The following is a 27,254-nucleotide window of genomic DNA, read 5'->3' on the forward strand; positions in this document are numbered from 1 at the left end:
TCCCCAACATTGTTCCTGGTGTATCTGTTCACTTAATTCTAAGACAACAGGACTATTGCAAAGGGAAAATGAGGTGGAATGAAAAGATCTCTAGTAATATTTCCTTTAAATCCTTTAGCTGCTAAAAATGAACATGGTCTTCTTCCCTTCATTTTTTGTTCCATTATGAATAATAGATATAACTTTTTTAAAGATTTATTAATTTATTATGTATACAGTATTCTGCTGGCATGTGTCCCTGCAGGCCAGAAGAGGGCACCAGATCTCATCATAGATGGCTGTGAGCCACCATGTGGGTGCTTGGAATTGAACTCAGGACCTCTGGAAGAGCAGTCAGTGCTCTTAACCACTGAGCCATCTCTCCAGCCCAGATATAACTTTTAAATAATGAACTTCATGCCCAAAAGAAATAGGAAGTCCTTCTATTTCTATATCATAAGATGAAATTAAAATTAAACACTCTTCATTGGACAGCAAAGAACATCCATTGTCACAGGTCCTGGAATCCAATTAGAGTCATTAAGATAAATTGGAAGACTGGAATCCCCCCACCCTGACCCTGCTAATGCACCACTGGGCTTAAGGGAGGGTTAGGAATAGAAGCCCTGAAAGAAAAAAACTTTCCCTCACTTACTTGAACAGTGGTGATCACTAACATGGCCAAGAACAAGGATTCAGGTGTTTTATTTTGCCTTCTATAATGAACCATTTTTTTCTTCTTCATTGGCTAATTTTTTCACCTACCTCCAGGTAGGAAAGGTACAATTCATTGTGGAAAGTGATGGTAAGGCAATTGTTTTGAAAATCTGACCCAAAGTCAGATGAGCCATTTCTTCAGGAGGCAAGTCAGCTTCAAACATGGCCGCTTGCTCATCTCTCAATTTCAGCAGTCTTTCTAGAAACCAACAGTCACCTGTATCTGTGGAAACACAATCATACCCTTTTCCTCGTTTATAACATTTCCTTTTTTCATTGTAGGCATTTGTCCATCCCCTTTATACCAAATAAAATGTAGTTCATCACCCTCAATACTTACTCCAATAATAGATTGACAATGAACTTCAGCAGGCATAAGTGATAGCAATTCTCAACACACCCCCATGGTTGGGCATGGTCGCACATGCCCAGTGGGACAGCTAGTCACTTCCACCTAGTCATTTCCAGGTCAAAATGTCCTGTATGACCCATGACCCTGTGGCTTTACGTGGTTTCGTAAAACGCAGAGCACAACCATGTGATGTATGTGCAAATGTGGAACAGCCACACGGGCCTCTGTGCAGGCACAGGCACAGCCCAGCATTTATAAGCCAGCACTGTGATTCCCCGGCCCCCTTCACAAATATGTCTTTCCCCAGACCTGGGCACTTTTGACCCTCTCTCTTTATCTTAATAAAACTCTTGTTTGTGGAATCTGTCGTGTTTCGTAATTTTTCCTTGAAGTGTAAGAGCCTGATAAAAACCAACGATAAGATCATTACTATTACAATTCAAAGAAGTTAAATAATGAGTCAAATAGGATGTTCATAGGATTAAGGGCTGTATTTCCTTCTTTGGTTTAATTAACATGTTTTCAAGGTTCTGTTAGATCTTTCACTAATGGCTTGACCTTAAGGACTATAAGGGATATCAATGATATATTTAATATTTCAATATTGTAAAGTTGTTTTTGTTTGTTTGTTTTCTGTGAGACAGTGTTTCTCTGTGTAGCCTTGGCTGTTCTGGAACTCACTCTGTAGACCAGGCTGGCCTCCAACTCACAGAGATCCACCTGCCTTTGCCTCCCAAGTGCTGAGATCAAAGACATGTGCCACCACCACCCAGGTGTAAAGTTCTTTAAAATTTTCTGACATATAAACGGAAATGTTGTGGTACCGCCCGCACTACCACCACCCGTTTACATGTCCGAGCAAGAGGCTGTGGATCAAAAAACAGAGACAAAAGACAGCGGGTTATCTGTGCCAGAGGATGCCGAATGCTGTTTATTGAAGGAGGAACCTTAAATACAGGCACAATGGAGGAACCCCGGAGGGCAGAAGTTTGCTACTGAATGTTCTACATTTTTGCATCTAAACTGTTTATACCAAATGCAGGATACACAAACAAAGAACCTCCCTTAAGCAATTCAGGAGGGTGGAGACGGGCAGGGAATCAGCATAGGGAGGACATCTGGTCAAGGTCAGCAAGCAGGGCGGCAGTTACCCAACTTGGGAGTTCCAAGGCACTATAGGTCCCCCCTTTTTACCATAAAATGAGCTTCTGACTTAGATTGCCTTACCCATCATGGAGACACCTGTCCAGGCCACACAAGTACTCTGTCTGAGGTTGGCAACCGCTCCCCAAGAATTACCTGTCTCTGAATACTCATTATCATACAGGCTCAACCAAGTGAGCTGTAGAGGTAACTGCTGCCAAAGATCTCAAAGTGGCACTGGGCTTGCAATCTGTGCAACACAGAAAAGACCAACAGAAGTCCTAACCCACCCAAAGCCAATAGGCTAAAGGCAACTGAGACATTCCCTTCCTAGTGAGCCTTTCTGCAAATTGGAGTCCTTGTAAGATGGTATCCCTAGAGCAAATGGAACTTGAGTTTATAATTTATAACATTCAAAGCCAATCGAAATGTATATAACTACTGAATTAAATTTATCATGCCCAATAGAATGAAAGAGTAATTAACTATGGTAGCTACTTTTGCTGCCAGGGTCTCCATTGTGCTAGCTGTAGAGAGATGGCAATCCCAGAAACAGTAGCAGCGGTGGCTGCCACTGCTATAATAGCAACAATGGCAGCAGTGGTGTCAAATTCTCTTCTGGAACATGTGACCATCATCTGTATCTAACTGCCATGGTCCACTGGCATGGACACAGCTCCAGGAACATGAACCATCAAGGCCCACTTTTCTTGATGCCAGCATGACTTAAGCTGGCAGCTCTGTAAAAGAACAACTAAGAACCATAAAGGGAAAAAAAAAGGAAGACAAGGAGCAGAACTAATGGTCTCATAATGGTTACATTCAGGCTCACAGATTTTAAGGTATCTTCAAAAGTGGTTAGATGAATTTCAGGAGGCCAATAAATGTTGCACAGAGCCACTCCTGAAAAGTAGGTACTACACCAGTTTGCAGAGGATTGCAAAAATGAAAAGGCTTAGCTGCTATGGTAGGGTTAACAAATCAGTGACCTTCAGGGTTATCCTTAATCTCCAAGGTGTCTGGGTGACACGTTCTCAAACATACTTGAAAGAGCAGTTACCATATATTACCTTCTGAAGAATCCAAACACATGGCTACAGTTCCTAGGCTTACGTTAAAGCTTGTCAAGGCTGGCCATATTGGGCTCTCAATCCCCATTGCCATCATAAGGGGAGAGTTTTTTACAAAAGCCCAATAGGTCTCTGCCATGGTGGGATTCAGCAGCAGCCACAGGGCGCACACAGCACTCAGGAAACCAAAGAGGAACCTCATTGTCCTGAGGAAAGACACAAACACAACCCTGGGCCCACACCAACACCGAATCAGGTCCCTTCCAAGTGCCAGTAGAAAGAGCCTTCCATTGCACCAGAGGATGATTTGCAACAGGAGTCCTCCAGTGCTTATCTACAGTGGATACTCCAGCAGAATCCACCGCTAAAAATTTTAAAATGTATAAAACAAGGGAAAGAATAGAATGTGGAGAGGAGAGATGAGCCCCTAGCTCCTCCCTTTTTACTTTAGCAGTATATGTTTTTAAGGTACAATGGCAGCGTTCTATAGCCTGTCCTTGAGGATTATAAGGAATACCAGTCTTATTAGCAATAGAAAAATCTTGGCAGAATATTGAAATTCCCATACTGCTGTAGGCAGGACCATTATCAGTCTTTATGCATTTTGGCACTCCCATATAAGCAAAGGCATGAAGACAATGACTCTTTACATCCTTAACCTTTTCCCATGAATGGTCAGAGGCAAAAATTAGAGAGGAATATGTATCAGTAGACACATGGCCATATTGTAATTTTCCAAAGGAAGGCATGTGAGTGACATCCATCTGCCAAACATGATTAGGTAAAGTCCTCGGGGATTAACTCCCAAATGAGGAACACGTAAAAATTCAGCACAAAGAGGACATGATTTAACTATCTGGATAGCTTGTTCCCAGGTTATGCCCGTGTGATAACAAAGAGATCCAGCATTAAGATTGAAAGACCTCAGGAGAGACCCCGAACCCAAGGAACACGCCGAAACCACGGATCAGATGCAAACAGCAAGAGGGTTTATTCAAATGCACAGGTACCTGGGGCGACAAAGTCTCTGGGAAGACTTGCGCCCCTTCCTAGGGGAAGGGGGACTTTTTATAGGATCCTAGGGGCAGAAGCGCGGTTACAGAAGCGAGAAGCATAGTTACAGGGTTCCCATTGGTTGATTCAAATAAGGCCAGGGTGAACTTGGGGACTATCTTTAATTTTCAGAAATGTGCAGCTGTTTGTTCTCCAAGGCCAGGTGACCAATTATAGATATCTTGTTCTGACTCAAGGTTTTTCTCCCAAGGCCGGGTGTTTGACATCTCCTGCTTTGACTCAAGGTTACATTCCCAAGGCCGGGTGTTCGACCATAGTTATCTCTCTCAAGGCCGATTCTTAGGCTAAATTACTGAGACGGGGGGGGGGGGGGGGGGGGGGGCAATTTCAAAGATGATAACGTTGATGCAACTGAGTAGCCTTTTCAAAGGCAGAACAAATTAATGTGGCGGCCATATGAGTAATGGCATCAGCCCTCTGATTACCTTCACTTAGAGGTCCAGGCAATTGGGTATGAACTCTAATATGGCCCACATAAAGGTTATGTGAGTGGAACCATATGAGTCCTTGAACTTGCAACAAATATTCATGAATTAGAGAAATGGATGGTATGTAGGCTGTTGTCTCCAAAGGCATAATTGCATGTGCCACATATTGTCTATCAGTATAAATATTTACACACTAAGCAGAGAGAGACAGGGAGAGAGGAAGAGAGACAAAGAGACCGCACGGAGGGAAGAGAGCGGAAAGAGAAAAAGGGGGGGACACAGAGGGCCTGTCCACCTTTTAGGCTGGGCCACGCCCTAGGCTGATGACGTAATTAAGGACAAAACCCTTACAGGCAGGGCCTGGGGCATGTGGATAGAGCTTGGAGGAGGACCAGAGGCATGGTGTGACTAAAGCCTTGGAAGAGGATAGAAGTGTAAGGTAAGTCTGTGGAGGGTAGGCACAGTGAGAGGGAGGGACTGTTATCAAGAAAGATGGAGCCAGTACTGGATGGGGTGGGGGCAGGTAAGGGTGGGCAGGGCCGCAACACGGGAAGAGGTGACAGCAGACAGGGTATAGGCTGGGCCAGAGAAAGCAATGGCAAATAGGGGGGCAAGGTGGGTGGAACCAAGATGATTGGGCATGGCTTGGTAAGTGAGGCAGAGTCTCCATCAGTACCAGACAGACTTTGACATGCAAGAATTTCACACAGGTGTTAGGGTTGGCGTCCAAAACAGAGAGCTTCACTCCGATATCAGGTCACAAAAGGAGCTTTATTTAGCATGAGCTCATGGGCCACCAGCGCGAGAAGTAACTGGTGACCCCAAGTCTAAGGCTCGCAGGCCTTTTATGAGGTGGTTCTATCAGGGCGGGGGAGCGGGGTCATCCAGAGTGCAGACATCTGGAGGCCAGATGTCTCCGAGGTCTTTCTCAGAGTCTGGGTGGGTAAACGAATTCCAAGCTTATCTAGCAAGGGGTTATTTTGCAAGCATTCTTCTCAAGCAATTTATCTTGCAAGCACAACCGCAGGCGGTTATCCTGCAAGCATCCTGTTAGCACAGCATGATGGGCTAACTTTCTGGTATGGGGCGTGGGGGCAGAGTGCAGTATTTTCCACTGAATCTACAATTAGCAGAGCTAGTGGGAGGGGGGGCCTTGTTTCCCTTACTATGGCCTTTCACAGGCACCACCATGGTACATCCACAGCACCTATGCCATACCAGTCTCTGATAAACTCACACACCCATGAAGAATTCTCCAAACATGATGGAAATTTTGAGGTTCAGCCTCTTCATTTCCTTCCCAGGGGCCCAGAAGAGACACTACCAATGTGTGTGTGTGGGGGGGGGATGAATCTAGGTACACTGAGCTCTTTTTGTTCAACTCCTTTGCTCATCTACTACCATAATTCTATCTGGTTCTCTATTATATCAGTTCTCTGGACTGCCCTATATCTCTCCAAAAACAGCAACAACCTTCATGTTTACAATACAATACAAGAATTGTAAGTTCTCCACCAGAAGTTTCCAGGTTAACTTCATTTGCAACCCAAAGCAGGAGAGAACAAAGATGGAGTTAGATAGGAGCTGGAATAAATCAGGAAGGGAATTTATGTGCTAGAAATATATCCATATATGTGGTTAGGTGGAAACATTATAAATCTATCATAAATGTGCTCATACTACAAACTTACAAGTGCTAGGGTAAGGAAATGTAGAAGTCACTAAAATAAAACTGCCTCTTTTTTTTTTTTTTTTCTCTGCGGCTAGTTTTCTGACAGGGCAAGGGAGGAGTACTGACAGCCAGTCAATCTGCATCACAGCTTGAAGCACCTGGTGAGAAAAAAAAAAAAAAAACAACCCTTTGTTCTAAGAAGTTGCTCTGGGGCATTGAGAAGAGGGGAAATATTAACTTGATTTGCACAAGAAGCAAACCTGGTACCTAGGAGCCAGGTTCTCTAGGAAAGGATGTTTTACCTTAGTTCAGGGGCTTCAGGCACCTAGAGGGTGGTCTGGTAGCTATTCTGTTCCTCACTTGTCCTTCAATGCTTTCTTTGGAGCTGACCCTATCTTTGGATGTAGCTAAAGGGGATATTTGCAAAGGCAGATACATAATTCAAATGCTAAAAAAGGGAGCAGGGAGCTCAGAGGCAGAAGGCTCTACCTACGTGACCTAATCCAAGGACTATCCCAAGGAGGAGGTTCACACACACCATTCTAGGGGCATTATGAGCACAAGAAATTCATAACAAGAAGCAGCTGAATATTAAAGATGAATAACACCAAATATTCCTTGATAAATGGCTTTCTCTTGAAGTACACTGAAGGACTCCATTTTAGGCTCTATCCCAGTAGAGAAATGTATTTCTGCTTAGTGGAAAAATATTTCTGCTTAGCTCTTACAGAAGGCTTCTACGTTGTAAAGCTAGCCCGCAGCTCTTGGAAAAGCAAGCTGCTTGTGGCAGAACCACCTTGTAAAACCACCTAGAAGCCACAAGATCCAGCCGGATGGCTGAACTCCGAGCGACCCCACTCCCCCACCCATCCCCCACCCATGTGATCCAGCCGGATGGCTGAACTCCGAGCGACCCCACTCTCCCACCCATGTGTGGTCCAGCCGGATGGCTGAACTCCGAGCGACCCCACTCCCCACCCATGTGAAACTGCCCTATAACAAGCCTGCGAGCTTGAGCTTCGGGGTCTTCAGTCCCAAGCTTGACTGATTGACCCGTGTGCACGCGTACAATAACTGTTTCTGTGTGACCCGATATCAGAGTGAAGCTTCTGGTTTCAGCGCCGACTCTAACAACACCTTGGTTGATCAAGGTATAGCTTATTATATACAGCTGGATTCCTTATTTCATAGTCTTGTGGCCTGTGATACAAAGACACACACATGCAATGATGGCAGACTAATACATGTATCACACATTCCACACACATATAATTCCTACCAGTCACACACAGGACTTCCCCACAAATATACACTCACTTATTTCTCAAAATGTTTAATTAGAGTCAGGGAGTACATCAGCTGAGAAAGTGGCTTGCTGCCAACACTACTGACTCTTTGCTTCCACATAATGAGAACCAATTCTCGAATTGTCCTCTGACTGGTACCACTGCAGCATGTGTACACCCCACACAGACACACATAAGTGTGATAAACTATCTTTACTAGCACATAGTCACAGCTGGTGTTCTGTCATTCTAGGCTTGGGGCACAAGTAGACATTCAGGTAATACCAGAGTTAGGGGATGGAGGCATGATGGGGTGTGGAGCCCCAACTTATCTCCCTCTCTCAGGGAGGGAACAGGGGTGTGGCTCAATAGGGAAGCCTTTTCTCTGCTGTAACGTAATTGCTGAAAGAATGGAGCTGAAAAATGAGGCACACTAAAGTCTGATGCAACAGCCAAGTTTATTCAGAGCCCCAAACAATTTACACTCTAAGGATTAAAAAGGGTCACATAAGTAAAGTTCTCATAAATTCAAGCTGTTTACAATGAGAAGAAGTTGCTTATGGCACAACAAATATTTTCATAGAGGTACAAATGTTTAATACAAAAGCAATAAATACTAAATAATCTCAAGAACACCCCTTTCTAGCTCTACATATGGGAGGAATACAAAACACATTCCCAGACTGATTCTGTGTGTTACAGAAACTGAGGTCACTAGACTCTTGTCTTGATTTCTTGGGGGATACTCACAAACACTCAGAAATCTCCTTACAGTAAGTACTCCATTCCAGGGCTGTTCAGTCATCTCCTTATGTATTTTTTAAATGTAGGATATCCAGAGTGGTTTTGATTTGAGATGTTGTAAATGTGAAAGCATTATGTGTAATAATATGCCACAAAGAACAGGAATCATTATATGTCCAGTACTACTGTGTTCCATTACTATATTGATCAGAAAAATATAGAGAATAATTTGAAAAGACAACCATAGTATAAGTAGTTCAAATAACTCATAAAACTTAAGCCCATATTTGCTTTCAATAAGAAAAAGAATGTTATGATGTCCCATGCAAATGGGAAGTGATCCAAATACCAAGGAAAAATTAAATGCAGTCCCTTCTTCAGATGGATAAATGAGTCCATTATGGTCTCTAGGTCTAGTCATAAACAGTCATTAGTAAAGATAACAGGAGCTGGAGAGACAAGTCCAGAGACACTCACCACAGATACACAGGTCAAAGAAGAGAGCATCACCAGAAAGACATTCTGGGGTGACATGGGGCTCTGTGTGTTTCATAGAATAACTTCTCCCTTGGTGTACAGTATAAGATGAACTGCTAAATGGTTCTTTTAACACAAAATTGGAGCCAGATATTTGGGTGAAAACTGAAAGATGAGAGGGATAGGACCGGCCACAGCCACCTCACCAACTCCTCAGCCTCCAGCGCGAGCTCCTTGCTGTGTACTCGGGCCTCTGTCATTTCTGTCCCTGCCATCTCGTTTCCCTCTGCCCAGCTACATCACTCCCTCTTTCGGACCAGCTTTATCACTTCCTATCTGTCTGTACACGCTTCCAGCGCTCTATGGTTGTAATTAAACTAGTGCTGGGAATTAAAGGTGTGTGCCACCACACCTGCCTCTGTTCCCAGTGTGACCTTGTGTAGTTGGAGAGCTTCTCTGCAGGTCCCACTAAGCCCCAGCAGTCCAGTAGCCCACTTATAAAATAAACACACAGACATTTATATTATTTAAACTGCTTGGCCATTAGCTCAGGCCTACCATTGTCTAGCTCTTACTCTTATATTTAGCCCATTTCTATAAATCTATACTTTGCCACGTGGCTTGTGGCTTACCAGTACCTTACATCTTTCTTGTCATGGCAGCAGCTGGCAGTGTCTCTCTCTCCCAGCCTTTACTTTCCAGAATTCTCCTCCTCCTTGTCCCGCCTACCCTATCCTTCCTGCCTGGCTACTGGCCAATCAGCACTTTATTTATTTTAACCAATCAGATCAACACATTTGACATACAGAACATCCCACAGCAACCTTGAATTCAGAGATCCAGATGAATTTCTGCCTCCTGAATGCTAGGATTAAAGTTGTGTGCTACCATTGCCTGACTTCTATGTTTAATATAGTGGCTGGTATTTTCCTCTGATCTCCATGCAAACTTTATTTATTAGAGCACAAATAAAATATCACCTCAGTACAGGGCCGCAAAATGGACCCAGGTGGGCAGACATGAGTTCTGATGATATGGTCCTTTTGCTCTATAGCTGGAGGTTTGCTGTCATTCTGGTGATTTCCACTGACTACCCCTTCCCAAATGTCTCCAGAAAAATGGGCTTTCAAGTCTCAAACTGTTTAAATGACATAGGCATATTTAAAGGTCATACAGAATGCTCTGTAGAGAAATGTTTTTGAGCTCTCAAATATACATCACATTTGAAAATAATGAACTTAAGAGTAAATAAGTAAGCATACCCCTTAGCATTCTCCTTTTCACCTATTTATTTACATTTTCCCTCACTGGGCAGTGGTGGCATATACTTTTAATCCCAGCACACAAAAGGCAAAGGCAGGCACATCTCTGTAAGTCTGAGGCCAGCCTGGGATACAGAGTGAGTTCCAGGATAGGTTCCAAAGCTACACAGAGAAACCCTGTCTTGAAAAACTAAAAATAAATAAATAAATACATAAAAAAATTTAAAAAACAAATTTTTTTTTTTTTCATTTTGTGGACAGTGCTGGCACTGAATTCAGAGATCCGCCTGCCTCTGCCTCCCAAATGCTCAGATTAAAGGCGTGCACCACCATGCCCAGCTCCCCTTTTTATTTTTCAATAATTGTTTTAATGGTATATGTGCTCTTTCAATTTTTCCCTGGCTTTGCGGATTATATAGAATTTCTATAATATCACTGATATTCTGATCTTTAATTTTTTTCCAAAAAAATGTATTTATTTATTTATTTTTCATCGTGGCTGCAGTTTCCCCTCTCTTCTGCCCTCCCAGTCCCTCTCCATCATTCACCCTCTTTTTCAAACCCCAATCCACTGCTCCTCTGTTTCTATTCAGGAAATAGCAGGTCTCCCATGGGGATCAACAAAACATGGCATATCAAGTTGCCATAAGACTATTTCTTACTGCTATATGCTGGTCCAGTTCCAGTTTTTATAGTAATAGGAATTCCCATAACAGAAAGAGTTTGTATGAGAGAGAACCATACTGCAATAAGATTTACTGAGGATTGAGGTAGACCCCAAAAAATTTACATGTGTATTAATACATATATAGAGGTATAGCATCCAAGGCACAAGAGCAAAGTGAGTAACATTCCTTTGCCATACTTCATTAACACTTTTACCTCTGGGATTAATTCCAGCTATGTGACTATGACAGTGTAAGGGAGCATGCTGGGTGGTGGTGGAACACCTTTAATCCCAGCACTTGGGAGGTAGAGGCAAGCAGATCTCTGTGAGTTCGAGGCCAGCCTGGTCTACAAAGAGAGTTTCAGGAAAGGCGTAAAGCTACACAGAGAAACCCTGTCTTGACAAAAAAAAAAGGGGGGGGGACACAAATAGGACATTCCTACACTATTTGTCTCACTTCTCTGAGCAGGATGTGGCACTGTGCATCAAGTCTATTATGGAGATGTAAATATAGGGCAGATTAATGCATCATCCCGCTGATTTCTTTCTGTAACAAAACCAGGGAGGTTAGAGTGTGCATGAGTAATGAACAATGAACAAAGGATGTGTGCAGGCTTTAACCAGAGGTGGTAGTAGGAGCATAACAGAAAGGGAAGATGAAATTACAGCAGTCTGAATTACGGGAATGATCCTACAACGTAAGGAGATGGTAAAATGACATTTAAGGGTTTATGAATTAACCATACTAGATTAATCAAAACAGACAGTTTCACCTTTTGGACTGAGGAAAAAGAAGAAGTAAGAGACTAAAGAATATTTGGACCATGAATCCCCCCTATTGTATTTGATGAGCCATTATTAATAAAATAAGTATCTGCCTATGGAATAGGAGGTTTGACAATTTTTATGATCACAAATTCAGCTTGCATGAAAAAAAAAATCTCATAGCTTGCCAGCCAGATAATGACTTTTGTATTCTTCTATGGAAATCTACATTTCAAATCTGAAAATCCATAGGGTTACACAATACTTTTTCCTTTTTTTTTTGTTATTGAAACAGGGTTTCTCTGAGACCCACTTGACTCTGCCTCCAAAGTGCTAGGATTAAAGGCATATACCACCACTGCCTAGGTGAGGTGTGTAACACTATTTAAAACTGAGTCAGCTATAATACAATACAGCAAGTATCAAATCGATATAATTGTTGACATAAGCAAAAATACTAAAGTAAGCGTATTTTATGGCCCCTATCCTATAAATAAATCGATTCCAGGGGTCTATCCTCTTGTGCTATAATACCTGTAGGAGACAATTTAGTAGGGAAATTAACTAAGTTGAAAGGCAGTGAAGGATCCCCATGATACACAAATGTCTCTTTTAGTCTGGATTCAAATAGCTGTAGTTCTTCCCTTGCCTCTTGAGATGTGAGAACTGTTTGAAGCTGTCTCTCCTTCCAGAGTTGTTTTGTTGTTGTTGTTGTTGTTGTTTTGTTTCTTTTGAGCTGAGGATGGAACCCAGGGCCTTGCGCTTGCTATGCAAGCGCTCTACCACTGAGCTAAATCCCCAACCTAGAGTTTTACAGGTTGGTTAGTGCATAATTAAATGTTAAATATTTTATTTTACAGCAATTTACTTGTAACACCAAGTGCACTTCAACAGACAGGAAAGAAATTGGTGAACAAATTCCTTTTCTATCTGCATACCCATGTTATACTGTTGGCTTTTTCATAGGCTCTCCTAAATTCTCCTCAGAAACTGGAGGGAATTTAAGATTTCATTGTTTATCCAATTCCTCACCCTGTACTTCAGGACCATTTTCAGGTAATGGAGGATGATAGGAAACCACAACATGTCCACACGGTTGGGCTTGCCCAACAGACCGCCTAGTTATTTCCGGTTTAAAATAGCCATTTTCAGGTCAGAACATCTCGCATGGCTAGGACTCCGTGGCTTTTGCATGGCTATGTAAAGCGCGCGGCCATGTAAGCTACACACATGCGTGGAGTAGCCACATGCGGTCTTGTACGCATGCGCGGCCCACTCTTTAAAAAGCCAGCGCCATTTTGCACAGGTCTCTCCTCTCTTCTCTCCTCCTCTTCTTGTCTCCTTAACCACGTGTGTGTTTCACACAGGCCTGTCACATTCTCTATCCTCTTTTAATAAAAACTCTTCTGTGGTCTTGTCGTGTTCCGGACATTTTCTCACAGGGTAAGAGCGCCAAAATAACTAACAGAGGATATCTATCTAAAAGAGGCTACAGTAAGGGGCCTGGGACAGTCATCATCATCATCATCATCATCTTAGCTTTTGTGATGAAATTTTTAGCTTTGATTTTACATGAACAGGGAAGATATTCTTTTTTGCCTCATTTACCAGTCTTAAGGTTTGATCACCCATTTTTATTAATTCCAGGAATTTGTTATCTCTCCCTCCTGATTAATGTCCTCCTATCTTCCTTAAATATTTTAATAACAGCCTGAATTAATGGTCAAGTGACCCCAAACTACAAGGGAATCTTTTCCCCTGTTTATATGCCCTTTCAATATTCTTTAAGACTCTGTCCCATATTTCTTCATCTAAAAGCTCCTTCTTCAGGAAAACGGGGATTTTAATCAAAAGCAACTTACAAGCAATCTAGTAGATGCGATTTTAATACTTAGGTTCTTCCTTTCTACATAATGCAAAGCCTTCCTTGGTTTCTGCCCTCTTATTCTCACTCACTTCTTCTGTTAGGGTCCCCAATCTCTTATCTCTTGGCTGATTTCAGGTCTCTCTGTTCCAGGAACCACTCACCATGACTCTGGAGGTGGGGGAAGTGGTAGAATAGAACCAATACAAGCAGTGAACAAGTCTTGTATAAGAAACAGATTTAGGTTCTCTCTTTGGTGCCAGACCTCCGCCATCATGGGTCGCATGCACACTCCCGGGAAGGGCCTGTCCCAGTCTGCGCTGCCCTACCGCCGTAGAGTCCCCACGTGGCTGAAGCTGACTTGACGATGTGAAGGAACAAACTTACAAACTGGTGAAGAAAGTCCTGACTCCCTCCCAAATAGGTGTGATCCTGACGGACTCACATGGTGTGGCACAGGTTCGTTTTGTGACTGGTAATAAAATCCTGAGAATCGTTAAGTCGAAAGGCCTTGCTCCTGACCTCCCTGAGGATCTGTACCATTTGACTAAGAAAGCGGTGGCTGTCCGAAAGCATCTTGAGAGGAACAGAAAGGATAAGGATGCTAAATTCCGCCTGATTCTGATAGAGAGCAGAATCACCGGCTGGCTAGTTACTGTAAGACTAAGCGGGTCCTCCCACCCAATTGGAAACATGAGTCATCCACAGCCTGTGCTCTAGTGACATAAATTCTCATGTACACAACAATAAAATCACTTTGAATAAAAAAAAAGAAAGAAAGAAACAAACAAACAAATTTATACAGAGTTGCAGACAATTTGTACTCTGTTGGTTAAGAAAGCTCACATGAGTAAATTTCTCCTGAGTTCAATCTGTAGACAATCACAAGGACTAGCCATGCATGGTACTAATATGTTTTTCTGTAGAAGCATATAAAGGGAGTTTAACATTTAATGGAATAAGGAAAGCAAGCAATAACGAGTAATCTTAGGTCTACTCACTCCTATCTGCTACATCTAGGAGGAACAAGGAAACACATTCCTTTCTTCCTGTTTTGAAGAAAGTAAGGTCACAAGACTCTTGTCTTGTTTTCTTAGTGTTCCCCAAATACTCAGAATTCTCCTCACATGGCTCCATTCAAGAAACATGTTCTCACAATACATTGAATTAAATTAATTTCATTTTAATTTTTAAAATACCGATGAATACATGATAAAAGCTCTTTTTATAAAACTGAGTCATATATATATATATATCTTTATATATATATTTCCATCACTTGCATACCTGGCACCCCAAGAAGCCACAAGATGGCATCAGATCCTCTGGATATCGAATTACAGTTGGTTCTGAGCCATCTGATGTGCAGGCTATGAACCTAAACTTGGGGTACAGACCAGGAGCAGTTCTACTGAGTCAGCTCTCCAGCCCCAAATGTCATTATGCTGCTGAAGATGTGGTTGCTCCATTACTCCCATCTTCCATCCTTGGAGGTGATAAAAGTACATGGTCATAAAAGGAGTGAATGGATTTCTTTTCTTTTCTTTTTTTGGGTTTTTGTGTTTGTTTATTTTTTCGGGACAGGGTTTCTCTATATAGTTTTGGTGCCTGTCCTGTATCTCGGTCTGTAGACCAGGCTGGCCTTAAACTCAGAGAGATATGCTTGACTCTGCCTCCTGAGTGCTGGGATTAAAAGCTTGTGCCACCACCACCTGGCAGGATTGAAAGGATTTCTATCCCTCTGTGAATTGACTCTGCAAACGCTTCTTATTGTCATTGTTAACATAGTTCTCTTGATGTGAATAAAGACAACAAAAGGATTAGTTGAGTAGAGTTCAGATTATATTAGGAAAAGTCCCATAATATGATATATGCTTTTTCTTTCTTTATTTGCATTTTTTGAGGACAGGAACTTTCTATACCACCAGTTGTCCTGGAACTATGTGAACCAGGGTAGACAAAGTCAGAAAGATATACCTTCTTCTGTCTCCTACTTGGTGAAATTACAGGCATTTACTACTACACCCTGATGAATTATGTTTTTAAATGACACACCTTTGGATCAAAGAATGAGAGGATAATGGAGGATAGAAAGAGGAACTGTCATTTTTGTATTGCACAATAAGGCTTCCTGGAATTCTATGAGTTGACTCTATTTTGCAAAGGCTTTAGCAACTTGATTACATCCATAATGTTTCTCTCAGTATGACTTCTTTCATGTATTTGAAGATTACTACAATATGAAAAGGCTTTACCACATTGATTACATTCATAGGTTTTCTCATTAGCATGATTTTTTTCATATATTTTAAGATTAATGAAATGTGCAAAAGCCATTCCACATGGATTACATTAATAAGGTTACACACATACACACACACACACACACACACACACACACACACGATAACTTCCTTCATACATGTTTAGAAGACTAGGATGTATCAATGCATTACCACATTGACCACAATGATGAATTTTCAATTGTATGAAGTCTTTCATAAAACTGAAGAGAAGCTTGGAATGTTAAAAATTTACCGTGGTGTTTATGCTCATAGGGTTTTACTTCTAAATAAATTCTTTCCAGTAAATAGACCTAAAGATTTTTTTCATGTTTATTACATTCATGGGGTTCCTTTTCATTAGGGGGTCTTGTGTATGTTTTAAGATACTTGGGACAGTTAAAGTTTTAGCACATGGCTCACACTTACCACTTCCTTCTCCTGTATGAGTTCTTTCACATGGTTGAAGAAAACTGAAAAACTCAGAGCCTTACCACCCTGCATTCACAACATTTTCTGTAACACTCACGCCATGTGCAATGTGACCCAGGACAGACAAAAGAACGTCCCATTCCCTGTCCTCACAAGGCTCTTTTCCAAAGTGAGTCTGTTGATGTATTCCCACTGAAGTTGGAAAACAAATTAATAGTAAACTTGTATCACACTTACCAAGTCTATGCACATTGAGGACTACTACGTATTTTCTAACTGTTCTGGAAGAGAGAGCAGTACATTGCTTCTTTTCATGCTGCTCAGGATCACCTGGTTTGTATTCAGAGTGACAGATGATGCACCAAGTAAAGGAAGAATAACAAAAAATAAAACTTTTCAATCATTCAAACATTTAACTTTTTGTTCCTCATAGAGATGTGGTATAGGGATTAATGTCTTTCCACCAAAGCTATCTTCTTGACTCTCAAAAACTGTCCCTCTCATTAAACTATGGTAAGTCACTTCAAGTATATGAGTAACACTCCTTTAATATGTTTGGTTTTCTTATAAAAGTCTCGGAAATACACTATTCTCCTAGTCAAGGTGTGCACCTTTTGCTAAACTTGAATGGTATGAAACTAAATGATTGACAGTTCTTCAACATGGTTATTTCAGGGCTATGATTAAAACTATGACATCTGCTAAAGCATTGTTTCCTTGTCTTCTTTCTTAGACATATGGTTGGCAAACCTCACTGTGAGGTACATGTTGATGAGAGAATTTAAGAGTCATCAATACACGTGAAACTGTGCTTATTTACACTGTTGCTTTTCCTGAAAGTTCAAGGCACATTCAATTTTCTTCATAGGCATATTTGTATTAGTTTTCATATGAAAATCATCTTTCATGTCTTCTAGAACTTTGACAATGTTCTTCAATGTTGTTGTCTTCCCATTTGAAGCCTAAAGTATAGTACTAGAAAATGTATGACATATTATTGAAAATTATGCAAAATTTGTCTTTCTATCTTCAGTGAACCTTAAAAACATCCATAGTCTTTCTCTTTCACAACTGAAACCAAAGGAGTATGAATAACCAAGAAATTCTCCTCCCCTTCTTTTAAAAAGAAGTGACTCACATTTATACCTATAGCAATGAGGATTCTGCAGATTTCCAGCATGCAATCTGGGTATAGACTGTGCTAGGAAGTGTTCAGAAAAGCCCAATCCTCCCTTGTTACATTCACCTGAACATCCTCACAGGCCACTGCATCCTAAAGTATCCCAAATATTTATGTAAAAGGAAGGGTGATACTGACTGCATTGTACCCTTTACTGAAAATATATTTATATAATATGTGATCAACACATTTAGTCCATGTCACAGAACTTCAAAATGCAAACACGAAGTCATTTTAGAAAGCAAACAGAAAAGGAGGTTGATGGCTCTCATTTCTGAGTCCATTGAATAGGATATGGTATTGCAAGGGGAAAGACTATTAAAGATACACAGAGAGACTTTCAAAGAGATCAATGCTATTAAGTATATATTAACAAATTTGAATTAAAATTACTATCTTCAGAACATAATGGACAAAATGGGCCAGGTGGTGAATACTTTTAATCCCTTAATCCCAGACCTCAGTTGGCAGAGGCAGGTGAATAGCTATGGTTTCCATGCCAGCCTGGTACATGTAGTGATTTCCAGGAGAGCCAAAGCTACATATTGAGACTCTAACTGAGCAAACAAACAACAAACTATAAAGCTAATATATATGTACAATGCAATGATTTGTAGTAAGTTACTGCCTGACAGATCAAAGAGTTCTCAAAAATATTACCAAAGTAATTGCTTATCAGAAAGACCAAAACCACAACCCCCACCCAAAAAAAAAGAAAAAAAATCCATAGAGTATAAAGATGGGTCAACAGTTAATATCATGTGTTGCTTTCGCTGAAGACCTGGATCAATCCCCAGTTCTCACTTGGAGGCTCACAACCATTCATAACTCCAGGTCAAGCGAATCCAATGTTCTATTCAGACTTCAGTAAACCTCAGGCACACACATGGTACACACACACACACACACACACACACACACACACACACACACACACACAAACATATGCAAAAGACTCATGAAAATGGTTTAATAATTAAAAAAAAAAGAAAAGGTCCTTCCTGGTGAGGAAATGGAGGAGAGCCACATAGCAGTTATTTAAAAATATATTTTTTAAATCAAAAGTTGTATTTAAGTTGCATACACAGTAAGTAGATCTATTTTTAACAAGAGTTGAATCACAAATAAAGTAAGTTGTAATAAATTAAAATTATCAAAGTATAGATGTTTTTAAGCCCACATATCTTTTGTTGTAAGGCTGAAGCTAAATTTTGTTACAGATTTTATCGACTTTTAGCCATACCTAATGAATTCACAAATCCTGAGACAGAGTTTGTAGCACTTAGGAGATTTTTTTAAGAGCAGAGAATAGAGAAACCATAGAGATAAAAGATTTTTAAGAGTGGAAAGTATAAAACCATAGATTAACAGATTTTGGAAATGTAGAACGGATCAAGATTAGATATAAAGAGATTGAGGCCAAAATGCTTCATAGTTGAGAGAAAGAGAGAGAGAGAGAGAGAGAGAGAGACATGCAAAATGGAACTCTGTAGGAGGGAGATTTTATAAGTTCCAGAGGGAGGTCACAGAGAAAACTAGAGAAGCCCAGGAAGGCAAAGAGAAGCTACAGGAGGCAGCTGAGAGCAGGAGGTGTGGGACTTCAGTCAGGAGGTGAGAGAAACCCCAGCAGCCCAAATGGGCTTAGAGAAGCTGCAGGACTGACTACAGGTAGCTCCTGGGAGGAGACAAGACAAGGGTCACAGAGACCCATTAGAGTTTAGAGAAGTTGCAGAGTTACAGGTGTGAGATGAGAACAAAGGGAAATGTCCTCTAGACAAGATTTCAACATAAGGTATCCCAAGCAGAATGAAAGTCTTGTCTGAGAAAATTTCCCAAATCATGGAGAGGCATACCCCTCTGAGGAGATCAGGGCCCCAGCAGGGTGGAAAGAGCTTCCTGGCACACCGCTGTGGCTTTTGTAATAATAACAGACAGAGCAGGCTGCTCCAGAGTGACATCTAACCAGCAGAGCTCGAAGGGGAGAGAGCAGGTGAGGATTTTAGGAAAAGGAAAAGGAGAGATGATAGGTGTCTTTAGTAGATGTCCACATTGCTTAGAGATACTCAGATGAGTGTAACAGTCCAGAGAGATGTGAGATGAATTCCCAGTGGATCTCCTGGGAGAGTGAAGATGGCTGAGGATAGATTTGAGAGAGACACATGTAGTAAAGTAGGTGAAAACTAGGGGCCGAGGAGTCAAAATCTAGAATTCATAATCAATTTGATGTGTGCCAGAAGCAGGCAGGGAAAGAAAATAATAAAAAGATCCACCAATGATACCTTAGGAGAGTCAAATCTGCAGCTTGGTTCAAGGTGGTCAAGTCCCTTGGGGTTTCAGCACCAGATGAAGGAAAAAAGAAAGAAAAGGAGGGCACAATTGTTCCTAGGGGGTGAGGTTTTTATTATAGATGTATGGGGGAAAAAGAGCAGTGGCAGAGGCATCTGGAAGAGTCCAGACTTGTGGGAGCCATGAAGTTGGCCTGGTATGGTGCCTTGAGAGGCATGAGTCATAGGTTTTCCAGGTTGGAGTCCATGGCTCCCGGGCCACAATGCGCCTTCCAGTTCTTGAGAGACCAAAGTACTTGTTCAGGCCTCTCTGTGGTTCTCTATGTTCCCTTAATAGTCAAGGAAGCATGGAAACTTGAGAGGACAATTGGTCTTAGGCATTAATCTTGCCCATCCTGTGCAGCCACTGGCAACCATGTTGAAGTCAACAGTCCATGCTGCCGCTGGCTGTTAGTGGTAGGGAGGTTTGGTTGCAGGGGTATAGAAGTGCCCAGACTCATAATTTAGAGAAGAGACAATGAAGCAACAACCTCTCTTCACCCTCATGAAAGAAAAAAGAAAAGAAAAGAAACAGTCTAGACAGAAAGCCATTGAAGAGAGTCCTTAAAATCTGTAATAAGGGGCTGCAGAGGTGGCTCAGGGGTTAAGAGCACTGCTTACTCTTCCAAAGGTCCTGAGTTCAATTCCCAGCAACCACATGGTGGCTCACAACCATCTATAATGAGATCTGGCGCCCTCTCCTGGCCTGTAGGGATATGTGCAGACAGAACACTGTATACATAAAAAATAAGTAAATCTTTAAAATAATTTGTGATAAAGATGCTGAACTGTCGCTCTTCACAGTTGCTGGCTTCTGGCAGCGTGTGGTAGGAAAGGACTCAGTTATCTCTAAGGTGCTGGCCACTGGGAGCTTGACCATGCTCCAATAAGTATATGGGCAAGACAAATTATACCTGGTGTACATCTTTTAAATTATTTTTTGGGGGAAGAGGGCACAATGGTGGTAGAATGAACCTAGGAGGAATAGGAAGCCAGTGTGATCAGAGTGCTGTATATGAAATTCCTAAATAATCAATAAAAATATCATGTTGGACGAAAAAGTAGAGTGAACAGTGAGTGAGCCAGGAAGCAGCATTCTTCCATATCTTCTTATTAGTTCCTGCAATCAGATCTCTACCCTGACTTCCTATCATAATGGACTACAACTGTAATAATGAAATAAATAGTAAAATGAAAAAAATGAAATAAACTCCTTCCTTCCAAGTTGAAAAAAGGGGGGCAGGGGGAGTTTGATATGGTCATGATGAATCTTCACAGCAACAGAACACTGACTAAGTCAGATACCAATACCTGGCATTTTAATAGAGAAAAAAATAACTAAAAGGACACTTAGCTATTTTGATGTTGAAATAGCATAGGCCCTTCCCTAGAGGAGAAAATGCTATTAACAAAAGACTGTATGAGCTTGCCTCCTGTACAATGTTATATGATAAGTGTTGTACGCTGACAAATTACACCAAATGCCCTGTGTCTCAATCCTGTCACCAGACTAAAGTGAGCCAACTATGTCTGCAATTACCAGCAGAAGCGATTGACCCAGTTGGAAATTTCATGGGTTCAAGCTATCCTTGAGAAATTGTACACTCACCAACTCAGTTTTCCATCATTTATAAGGCATGAATTAAAACATATGAGGAAAGAGAAGAGAAAGTTACTTATCCTGCCCCATCACATCCTTCTTTACAAGAGACCCACCCTGCAGCTCACTCTTAAACAACTTGTAATCCAGCCTTTGCCTAGTCTGTTTTTCCCTGCAGTAGATACAATTATTCCTTCTATTCTGCTCTCAAGGAAGAAGCCACACTCCTCTACACACAAATCCTTTTCCTGTTACTGAAACAGAGAGTTCACTCCACAACTCAAATGGGTAGTTTTTGGACTGTGTGGTGCTACAAACCTTTAATCCAAGAATTGAGATTGAATTCAGGGGAACAGCAACGTTGATGCCTTGTGGGGCTACACACTGGGATAAAGACAACCTTAGAACACATTCTTAGAGCTTAATAATGAAAAAAAAATCTCTTCAGTAGTTATACACCTCCAGCTCTACCTAACACACACAGAGGAGCTGGCCAGGAACAGATTCGTTAACATAAACACGATAGGCTTATGCATTCCACATATGCTGTCAACCTGGAGAAATGCCCTCCTGCTAGCATGGCTTACTCAGTTTGCCTCCTTAGACAACTTGGGAGCACCTGCCCAGGGTGGGACCACCCACAGAGGGATGGGCCCATTACACCGATCATTAAGGAAGAAAATACCCCCTAAGTTTGCATACCAGGCAGTCTGACTCTAGCTTGTGTCAAGCTGACCAAATCTAACTAGCATACCCTCTGAGTCATCTCTCAGCCCCCAAAAGCAGAGTTTTAGGTAGCCCTCAACTCTCTTAACACTTATTTTTAAGTGTGTGCACTTAAAACACACTCACAAAGTTTTGAAAATCTAACATATCTAGGACTGAAGCTCAGCAGTTGAAGCAACTTATTATACAAGATATGAGTTTCATTCCCAGCACTAACATGCCATCCACAATCATCCCTAGATCCTGTTGCAGGGGATCTGATGCCCCTTCTGTCTTCTGTGGACACCAAACACACATGTGGTGAACATACATACGTACATGTAAGCAAATCACACATGAAATAAGTGAATTCAGAAAAATTGAAAACACATACCCTCATATCTCTTATATGTCTCTATGGATAAAAACAGAAATACATAGAAATATGACACATATCTGTAGCCAAAACTATAACTCTGTAATTAAAAGAAGCAAGAAACTCAATAAAAGGAGAATAATTCCATGACTCTGGACAGAAAGCCTCAATATTATTTCAGTAAAGAATTTGAGCTATAGTTAAAAAAAAAAAGTCTAATAAAATGTCTAATGGTGTATGCTATGAACAACAGAAAATTGATGACAAAGAATACTCATGAATGAAAAATGATCCAGGGCTGGAGAAATGGCTCAGGGGTTAAGAGCACTGAGTTTTCTTCCAGAGGATCTGGTTCAGTTCCCAGCATCCACATGGCAGCTGACAACTGCCTATAACTTGAGGGTCTAATACCCTCACACAGACATACATGCAGGCAAAACATCAATGTACATTTAAAAAAAATGATCCAAATAAAGATTGAATAAACAGCACACACAGTGACATCATTTGAGTACAAAACTTCCCATACAACTGCAATAAAGACTGGACTGTCTGGGAAAGAACAAAGAGATGAACAGAACATAAGAGAAAACTTAGAAATAAAAATAATGAGGGGCTGGAGGGATGGCTCAGCCACTGGCTGTTCTTCCAGAGGTCCTGAGTTCAATTCCCAGCAACCACATGGTGGCTCAGATCTCACAACCATCTGTAATGAGATCTGGTGCCCTCTTCTGGCTTGCAAGGATACATGCACACATTACACTGTATTATAACAAATAAATAAATCTTAACACACACACACACACACACACACTATAGAGTGAATTCTGACACGAGGCCAAGTCTGGCCTTACTGACACACGTACTGGACCACCCTGGGCCTCTACATGCAAATGTATTAATGACACAGACTTTATGCCCTGCACAGATTTAACTGCAGACGGATCCTACACCTGAATGTTCAGTGCCAAGTGCAGAACTTCTAGAAGACACTAGAGAGACCAGGGCTCTGAGAGTTAGCAAATCTGCCTTCCAAGAGGAGATGAAAATGGCGCATGCATGGGCACTGGATAGTGATGTCACAATAAAAAAAATAGGCAGGCACAGTACCACCATCCCCGTTTGTGCCCTGCTGCAACCGCAGAGGCAAGTTATTCAGAGACTATCTATACACAAGAGTTGCAGGGACAACAGGTAACTCATGGATGTCACGGGTCACCAAGTCCGGCCTACGGTTCCCACAGCCACGGGAGGACTCTACATGGGCTCCCGTGGCTCCTCCCCGAGGATCATTCACCATGGCGGGGATTCTGAGCTCTCCCAGCTCTCCACAGCACAGGAAACCAGGAGAGAATCACTTTTCTGAAGCCTCACCAGCAGCATGGCGGACCGAAAGTACACGCCCTTATTCTGATTGACAGTCTGCCTGGAGGAACTGAATGGCTAATAAGACCTGAATGACATGAGCAGCTCCCTTAGGCACAGAGTTCTGTGAACGGATGCAGCGAAGTAGTTCTCAGCCCTGGCTTCCACCCCAGGCACAGAACTGCCCCAGACCTGCAGAGATTGACATGCAGCAGAACTTGAGCCTGGACTGCAAAGTCTTCCCTGAACTATTCCTGCACTCGTATGCATGTCCCCTTCTTTCTCCTGGGCACAGGATGTTGGGTCTCAAACCAAGGACAGATAGCTGAGTCACCTAATTAACATATCAAAGCAAGACACTATCTGCCTGATTCTCTATCTCCTCAGTCCCTACCTGTTGCAAGGTATGGCTGGCATACCCTGCCCACTACCCTGAACTTCTCCAGCCCAGAGACTAGGTTGCCCTTCCCCCAGCTGCCCTTCCTACATATCCAACCATTTTGGTAATCTGGTTTTTTGTTGTTTTTTTTTTCATCTATTCTTTAGCTTTCTGACTTCTTGGTCTGCCTCTCCCCTATGTCCTCTTCTTACATGGCTCAGGCTCATGTCCACTCAAGTTCTTGACCAGTCATGCCTCCCCCCGCCCTTTTTTCCTTCTTTTTCATTCACAGGATCTCTAGCACATACAGATCAGTTACTCAATGTGTAGTGGAGTGATGCCCTTTCCCACCGGGATAATAACGCCCAGCTTACACAGGTGAAATGTAAACCACCTAATTGATTTTCACTAGGCACCAGCAATAAGGCATACCTAGGATTGCTCACACCTCTCTCGGCCACACGTGCAAACTTTCTCAGCCTTCTATGGTGGCATTGGTGTATGGTGTATCACGCCAGCACTTGGGAGGTGGAAGCAGGACATCAAAAGTTCAAAGCAGCTTCCTCTGTCTATGAAAACAAAACAACAATGAGGGTCCTGAAAGGGGAGATGACCAGGCAGAGATCAGTAGGTCTTGCATCAAGTTTATTAAGTTTATTAAGATCTACTGCTCTGGGGGCTGGAGAGATCATGGCTCAGCAGTTAAGAGCACTGGCTGCTTTTCCAGAGGACCCAGGTTCAATTCCCAGCACCCACATGGCAGCTCACAACTGTCTGTAACTTTAGTTCCAGGAGATCTGACACCTTTACATCAATGCACATAAAATAAATTTAAATAAAGTATTAAAAAAAAAAAAAAAAAAGAACTACAGCTGGGGGGGGGGGCTGGAGAGATGACTCAGAGGTTAAGAGCACTGGCTGCTCTTCTGGAGGTTTTGAGTTCAGTTCCCAGCAACCACATGGAGGCTCACAACCATCTATAATGAGACCTGGTGCCCTCTTCTGGCTTACAGGCATACATACAGGCAGAACACTGTACAAAATAAATGAATAAGTCTTTAAAAGAAAAAAGAACTTCAGCTCTGATACACTATTTGCAGGGGCAGAATGGGACAGCTGGAGAAAAATAATTAAGCCATATTGGCAAGAGGAACAGAGGACACCTCAGACTGAGCTCACAGTGGCAAGGAGACGGATAACCACAGATTCACAGACTGAAAAGCCTGCTTCAAGGTGCATGCTCAAACATTAGACCAGATCTTACCAAGTCTGCCCTTGTGCAGGACACAAAACTGCTGTTCCTGGTGCTTTCATCAAGTCCTCTGAGAAAGCCTTCAATATGCCAGGCTCACAAAAAGCTCTCCTCCAACCTAAACAAACAAAAACACCTATGAAAAATGGAAACAAAGGGATTAATACAGAGAAACATTGCCGAGGGCCATGGGAGTATACAGCAGGTGGTAACTAGTGTTTGATAAGTCGAAACACCAGACGTATAACTCCCTGATGGGGAGCCCCACCTGGCAAAGCTGCGAGGCCACTGGCTGTGGAAACGGTTGTTGTCTGATGGTAACTTTCTCTTCATCTTGAAAAATCTCTCTCCACAGCTTCCTAATTAGCTCTTCATCTCTTCTCATTCTCTACTCAGCAGCTTCTCTAACTCACTTTCACTGCCTCCACATCACTCTCCACCTTTCCTCCTCTCTCTCTCTCTCTCTCTCTCTCTCTCTCTCTCTCTCCCCACCTTCCCTTTGCTGCTGCTCCCCTTTGCTGCCCCTCCTCATCTCCTCTCTCTACATCTCTCCTGCTCTGTTACCACAGCCAAAATCTGGACAAAGTTACATTTTCAGGGCCTTACCCATTCTCACAACACCGGATAAGTCACGTAGTTTCTCTTAGGCTAGTAATGTCACACTGACCCATGCAGGTAGCTCTAAGTTGGTTCCAAAGCTACCGAGAAACCCTGTCTCGAAAAAACAAAAGACAAAACAAAGAATACAAGGAAAGGAGCACCGGGAGAAGATGGGTGAGTGGTTTTCCCCAACCTCCCTTAAGTCCTTTCCTTGTATTTTTCTATTTCTTCCCTCAGAATGGACCAGACAGAATCTGAGAAAAGACAGCTCTTTACAGAATCTATAAAACACATGCTTAAAAAGAGAGGGATGGAAGTCGATTCTAGCTAACTTAAGTCATTAATACTCATTCATACAAAAAGTCAGCCCCTGGTTTTCTGACCAGGGAACCCTAGATCTAAAGACATGGGACGCTATAGGTAAAAATATTACAAATTACTGTACAGAGGATAAAGGGATGGATATGCCTTGTACAGTATTTGCCATTTGGAATGTACTTAGAAAAGCACTGGCTAATAATCTGGCGCCCATGTACAAACCAGATCTGGGACCAACTGTTCCCCCTCCCCATGAGGGGGCACCTCTGTTATACAGGAAATGGCTTATCCTCCGATAACAAATCCCAAAGCCAACAACTCAGATTCTGATTCTGATAAATCAGGCATGAAAAAAAAAATCAATCTCTGAGGAGGAAGATGATTTGGGAGAGGAGACAATAGAGTATCATACCCCTGAAAGCCTTCCTCTGTATCACTTAACCATGGATCCCGAATGGCCCCCAAGAAACAAAGGGGAAACAAATGGCCCCAAAGAAACAGAGAGCAACAAAGGGGACTGCCCTACTGTGACAGGCAGCAGAGGCTTTACTCCCTCTTTTCACAGAGAATCTCGCCTGAGATCACAAATAACAATTAATGGAGTTTGCCACGCTTTCCCAAACACTGGCAACTGGGATGGCTCTGTAATCAGAGCTTTACAGGAATGATTCACCGGACAGGAAAGAGTTAACTTGCCAACTGCTTGTGGCTTGGAATTCAGCTTGCAATAGTAGGAGATCACAGAGCAGTTTCACAGTTTGCCTGTATGGCTTAGGCTATTTGGAAATTCAAAAGAAGATTCCCTCACTTTCACTTTTAAACAACACTCAGGAGCTGTTTCTCCAATTGTCTTCCCCCTTTACTACTTTAAAAATGTCTCTTTCTCATTCTCTTTCTCTTCCTCTTTCTGGGTAAATGTAACTTGTTCAGAGCTTTTTGTT

At 42.0% G+C, this 27,254-nt stretch overlaps 1 pseudogene; it reads left to right on the forward strand.

Moving 5' to 3' along the window:
• Window positions 1-13,770: 13,770 nt before the first annotated feature.
• LOC118571898 lies at window positions 13,771-14,228 on the forward strand (annotated as a pseudogene).
• The last annotated feature ends 13,026 nt before the right edge of the window (window positions 14,229-27,254 follow it).

Source organism: Onychomys torridus, chromosome 21 (genome assembly GCF_903995425.1).
Source record: "Onychomys torridus chromosome 21, mOncTor1.1, whole genome shotgun sequence".
NCBI lineage: Eukaryota > Metazoa > Chordata > Mammalia > Rodentia > Cricetidae > Onychomys > Onychomys torridus.